Raw genomic sequence first — 6,867 nt, forward strand, 5'->3', positions numbered from 1 at the left:
TCAAAAGCAGAAAATCCTTTGATCAAATTACTGCCCCAGACTGTCTCTGAGTCTCCCTCCTCCCTAAACCAGCATCTACCTGTTGAGGATTTCTGGGTGGATCACAGGTGCAGATTTCAATTCCCAGTTCTATTTGTTTAGCCAAACAAAGAGTGCGTGGGCCCCCTTGGTGCCCTCATGAGTTGGAGGGAGCCGGGATGGAGAACTGGGGTCGTTAAGCCCACTCTGCACCTTGCAGTTACTCAGAGCCTACTTGCGGAGTTGAAAGAATGATTACAAATTCATTCTGGCTCATTCCAGTGTCTAGACGGGTGCTGTCCAACAGAACTGAATGTGGCCCACAGATACAAGTTACGTACATATCTTAAAATCTTCTAGTAGCCCCATTAAAAAAAAACCATAAACTTCGTATTAATACATTTTACTAAATCCAATATATCCAAAATAATCTCATTTCAATATGTAATAAACATAAAATAATCACGGAGATGTTATATTGGAGTTTTTGGGTTTTGGGTTCAGTTGTTTTTTGCACCACGTCTTTGAAATCAGGAGTATATTTTCACTTAAAGCACATCTCTAATTTGGACGAGCCATAATTCAAGTGCTCAATAGCCACATGTGGCCCATGGCTACCAGAGTGGACAGCATAGGTCTAGACAATAACTAACACTACCAAGAGGCAATATCTAAACCCAGGCAACTTGGAAATCAGGCAAGGACAGAAGAGAGAAAACAAACTACAGCAGGAAAGACCTGGACCAACTGCGCAGACAAGACCTCATAAAAGGTCAGAGGGACCTTGTGTGTATCTTTCCAGAAGTCAAGAGGAGAGCTAAGATGACTTTGGCAGGATTAGGGAAGTTGAACTTACATAGATCGAGAGATCTAGATGTGTCCTGCCTTCAGAGCGGCTCTGGCCCCGTGGAATTTGCTGTAGGTAGAGTCAGACTTCTATCAACCATTTCAGAAGGTCAGTGGGAGAGAGGCAGCCCAAGCCCTGGGGCCTGCTGACTAAGGATGCCTCTTCTTGCCGAAAGGACTTCAAGGGCTGTCAGTAATGGCTTGAGCTTCATTTGGTCTTTGAAGATAGAGATTCATTATCATTTCTTGAGATGTCACAGATACATTTAAGGGAGTGAGACCTGCATTTCACGCTCACATAGGTCCCCAGGAGCTCCCACCAAGCCCAGGAACCCTCCGTGCTCCAGCCTGGGCTCCAGCATTCATTGCAGGGGCAGAGGGGTCGGTGCTGTGACTCAAGCTATCACTATATTTTAAGATATTACAACCTGGACGCCATCCCTGGTGACAGCTACTGAAAGGTGCACTGGTGGCCCTCAGGGCGGGAGTCCTCAGGAGGGCTCCTTGTCCCCTAAACCTTTGGGAGAAACAGCTCCCCCACCCCACAACAACTTTCTGAAGTTAATGAGGCTGTGAAGTCATGGATAATATCCTCCATGCAGAGGACTGGTGAGAGCCTTCCACTCAGTCCCAATGCTGTATTCCAGGTCAGCTGTAAGGGGACAAGGTGTACTTGGTCCCCCAGAATGCTGACAAAACAGAACACCCCTGATGCTTGACTGCCCTTCATTCTTGCACAAAGCTATTCAAATAGTCTGTCTGACCACAGACCTGGACAAAACCTGACCTGTCCCCCGGGGAAGGGACGGAGGGAGTGCTTGGTATAGTCATGGCCCCAGGGCAGCCCGGCCACTGGGCTAAGGCCTCAAGCCCCCACTGCCTTCTTGGGCTCCGAAGTGTTAACTCCTGCTCCCCTCACCTTCACCCTGACCCTCAGGCACAGTCCTGGCCTTCAGCCACCTGAACCCCTGCCCACTTGGCAGCCTACAGGCTTCCCAACAAGTGTCTGACCAGCTGCCAATCTCTATTCTCCCCAAGAGCCGTCTGCTCCTCCCTGGCAGCTGTAGTGCCCACTTGGGTTTAAAAATAAACTCACTGTCTGCGTTTCTTCAGCCTGACCCCTGTAACTTCCTCCAGGTCGAGCCTGATCTTAGCAGCCTCTGAAAATAAGGTACCATCATCATTCCAGAGGCCACTGCAGGGGATATATCCACTGAGAACAGACTATATGAAGTTTGTCCCAGAAAATTCTGTTTTGTTGTGAGACACCGGTCACTTCTCTAATCTGAAGGTCACTCCTGGGTTAAGGATTTAAGCCAAGTGTGGGGTGGTGGGAGGCAAGGCTGCTCTTAGGGAGAAAGAGACTCCCAGGCTTGCCCAGGTTGACTTCATTACAAAATCGAAGTCCCCAACCTCAGCTGGGCGCTCACAGCAACAGTGCAGGGACACCTCCACTTACCGGTCGGTGCTCTTCTGTCTCCCCACCATCTAATCCCACCTTCTTTGCTCCCTACAAAACTCAGCCCATCCCATCCCTTCTCACACAGGTAACCTCTCCCCTCCTACTTCACACTCAGTCTGAAAGCCCACCCTTAAGGCCCTGCCAGAGCCCCATTTGCATTCTTACTAGTGCTCTTGGGTCCTTTCTCCAAGGGTCAATTCCTCCTTACTTTGAACTCCAACCCCTCCTACCTTCTCAGGACATCATTCTGCCATTTACCAATCCTTTCCTCTGATATCCTCTACTTCTTCCTAAACTCAAGACCTTTCCAGGTGTACATATCTATCAGAATTCATCAAATTGCATATCCAAAATATGGGTAGTTTACTGTACAGGAATTATACCACAATAAAGGTGTTAAAAATAATAAATAAATAAAGTGAAATGTTAAAAAAAAAAAAGAGCTTTCCATCCTTAAAAACAGCGGGGAGGCTTTAGCTCAGTGGTAGAGTGCTTGCTTAGCATGCTCAAGGTCCTGGGTTCAATCCCCAGTACCTCCATTAAAACAAACAAACAAACAAACCTAATCCCCCCCCAAAAACAAACAAAAACAAAACAACCACTACCAAAACACCCTCTGGCCACCAGCCCACATCCTCATAGCCACACTTCTTGATAGAACTGGCTGCTCCCACCATAGCATTTCCTCACCACTCATCCAGTCCTTGGACAAACACTGGAGGCTGCCGACTCCAAATCCATCTCCTCCATCATCCGGATCCTGGCAATGGCCAGCTCCATTCCTGGCTGTGACCTCTCCAGTCACTCCTCAACCCAGAGTTCTGGCTCAGCTGCCTATCCCCTACCTGCCTCTCCAGCTTTACAGGTCCACATTTCCCACCAAGCTCCAACTCTGGGGATCTCCTTCAGTTCCTTGAAGATTCTCATCCTGGGATCTTCTCCCCACTTATGACTTGACCTTCATTTATCCGGCTCTTATTTATCCTTTAGGTTTCAATGTATGTGGCTTTCTCCAGAAAGCCAGCCTGGTTTGGGTGTCTCCCCCTACATGCTCTTAGAGCACTTCCTAGTTGTACTTTCTAGAGTAGAGCTCTCAGTGCACTCCATCCCGATAGCCTGTGCACACCCCCTCAGACAGCGTCAGCCCCACGAATGCGGGGGAGCAGAGCCTGCCTTTCTCAGGGTCACATTCCCAGCATGTAATGTGGTGCTTGCAACATTCATGGCGCCTAACAAATGTTTGTCAAATGAGAAAAAGCAGCACCATCCCAAAGACTAAATCAGGCTGGATTGGATGGCTGTGTGTTGGGCTAAGAGGAGAAAAGACAAACATAAATTTGGACCTGGAAATTCAGACTGTCTCACAACAGTTTTGTTTAACTGGAATTTAACCTGGATTTGGAGTGACCTTTGGGATGTGGAAGCAAAAACAGTTTTATCTGAGTCACACCTCATTTCATAAATTTCTTTCCCAATGCACAACAGAAATAACTGACTTGTTGCTGTAAAGAAAGAATTTGGATTATATCCCCAAACCCATCCTCAACCCTCTTAGCCTTTCTAGATTTATTGGTGGAAACATCATTCTTCCCACCAGGCGCCCCCATGTATGAAGCCTTAGAACTCACAGCCCCTCGTGTGTTTACTGTGGGCCAGGCACTGGCCAGCATCTCAGCTGATGCTCACATGCATCAAATGTGGCAGGGCTACTACTAGACCTTGATAAGGAAACCCAGCCTCAGAGGCTTGGACTTACTCTTGGACTCAATCGCCCCCTTGAACTCACTCTGCTGCTGGTAACACTTATCTAACATTGTTAACCTTGATGTAAATGTCCTATTTCCTGCATCTCTGTAAAGGCATCATGGGGCGGGGGGTCCTCGTTTTTCATCTTTTTGCATCTTCCACAGAGTTTTTATGCAGGGCACACCTAACAGCCTTGTTGGTGGGGGCACTAACACATGACACCCTGTGCCGTTCCTGTGGTCCAGAGCGGAGATGGCAGAGCTGTGAGGCAGAACAGGCCTGCTGGCTCCAATATAAGAGCCAACCGCTTGCTTCAAAGGACTTTTATGGGCTCTCCTCTTTTCTGAGTAATTCATAAATGTCAAAAATTTATACTGTTTACTTACTAAAATACTTGCCCAGCATCTCCAGGAGCTTAAGGGGGAAAGAACAAAAGACAGAAAGAAAAAATATTCTAATAATCAGTGTTGCTTAAAAGGGGATGGAGACTAAAAACCTGTTTATTCAGACAGAATTGCAGAATCTGGAGATGAGAGGGACCTAAGAAAGTTTCTGTCCAACTGCCTCCTTGATTCCTCCTACAAAACCCCCAATTTAGCCTTTGCGTGAATTCCTACAATGAGGGGAAACACGCCACCTCAAGAACCTACAGATTCTTTACCAGAAAAATTAAATTGCCTGGGCACATATACAGAGGGAGCTCTAATCAAAAAGATACATGCACCCCAATGTTCATAGCAGCACTATATAAAATAGCCAAGACATAGAAACAACCTAAATGTCCTTGATAGATGACTGGATAAAGAAACTATGATATATTTATAAAATGGAATACTACTCAGCCATAAAAAAGAATAAAATAATGCCATTTGCAGCAACATGGATGGACCCGGAGATCATCATTCTAAGTGAAATAAGCCAGAAAGAGAAAGACAAATACCATATGATATCACTCATGTGTGGAATCTAAAAAGAAAAAAACAGGACACTAATGAGCTTATCTACAAAACAGAAACAAACAGACATAGTAAATAATCTTATGTTACTGGGGAAAAGGGGGTGGGAAGAGATAAATTGGGAGTTTGAGATCTGCAAATATTAAGTAGTATATATAAAATAGATAAACAACAAGTTTTTTCTGTATAGCACAGGGAACTGTATTCAGTCTTACAGATCTTGTAAGTAACCTATAATGAAAAAGAATATGAAAACAAATATATATATATATATATATGTATATGTATGACTGAAACATTATGCTGTATACCAGAAACTGACACACTGTAAACTAACTACACTTCAATTAAAGAAAAAATAACTTAAATTGTAAGCAAATTCTACCTCCCTCCAATTTCACCCCACTAGTGTCCTCTTCCTAGGACAGTGCTTTAACTGCAAAGACTATTGCTAATTCCCCAATTCAAGTTTTCTTTTCCTCAGGCTAAACATCCTTTCCAATCCCTTAAGTGCTCCTCACAGGCCATGAACCCAGGCTTTGCCCTGTCTTGTCATTTCCCTCTGGACATGCTCCAACCTACCCATGAACCTCGCAAAGCATGTTGCCCAGAAATAAAGAGAATACTCCAGCACATCATGATCAGTAGAGCAGAGTGGTGGGCCCATTACCATCCTTGATAAGGAAATCTCACTTCTACAAAAGCAGCAACTGTGCTCTGATCAGACCACAACAGGAATGTGTATTTATTGGCCTTCATCTTACCATGACTTGGCCTAAATCTGTAGATATCAAATCTGAGAAAGTTATGCGAGCCAAATTTAATATAACTTTTAGTTTTTAGGAAGGGGCCAAAAACCATGTCAATCCTTGCTCAAAGAATGAATTACATGAAGACACTAGAAATTACACTTGGAGACAACTGAAAATCTACTGTTAAGTACCTGCGTGCCCTTCCCTTTCGGTAAGTGCTGCAAATCCACTTCTGGGAAGCGATCTCTCTTGTTCTCTTGAGAACACAGGGCCGTGTGGAGGGATGCAAGTATCCAGAAGTATGAAACTGAAGGCATCCATGGTTGTGCCATCAAGTAGGGTGGTCATCAGAACAGCAAAGGAGGTCTACAAGTGCTGCTGTGAAAAGCACTCCAAAATGAAGTAAGTGAAAAAACAAGATGTAGAAGTGTTTATAGGATGATACATTATACGTACGTAGGCTGATACATGCGCAGGAGAAGCCCATGGTAGAATTCACAAAAACAGATGAACAGTTATACTTGGGGAGGAAACCTATTGGGAAAGGGATATTTCCTTTTCATCCTTTTAATACAGTTAAATGTATTCAGTACTTTTAATTTTTAAGACATTTCCATGTATGTTACTTTTTAAATATCAGTAAGGATTATCTGAGTGTGGAAGTTATGACTATTTTTATTTCCTACTTTTCTGTGTTTCAAGATGAATTAAGTGCCTGTGTGCTTTTAGAGACAATGCTAATAATGGCTTTTTAGGAAATGGGCAATTATTGATGTCTTTTGTTTTCTCTTTTTTCTTAATTTTCCATATTTTAAAAGAAGCATGTAATACTTTTATAACCAGAAAAAGTCATTAAAACAGAATAACCAAAAACAAGCAGGCAATGATATTTCTATTTTAAAAAGACAAAAATCATTGAAAAAGGATATATTTATTATCTGTTAATTATGCCCCATAAAGTTAATTTTAAGAAGTTGAAAAATCTTTAGAGCTCTTATATTTCAAAAAGTCTGTATTATAATACAGAAATTATTATCTTCATGGAAAATTAATTCATGTACACCAGCAGATGTTCCTGTTAAATTTT

The sequence above is a fragment of the Camelus dromedarius genome, chromosome 16 (genome assembly GCF_036321535.1).
Source record: "Camelus dromedarius isolate mCamDro1 chromosome 16, mCamDro1.pat, whole genome shotgun sequence".
Classification (NCBI taxonomy): Eukaryota; Metazoa; Chordata; class Mammalia; order Artiodactyla; family Camelidae; genus Camelus; species Camelus dromedarius.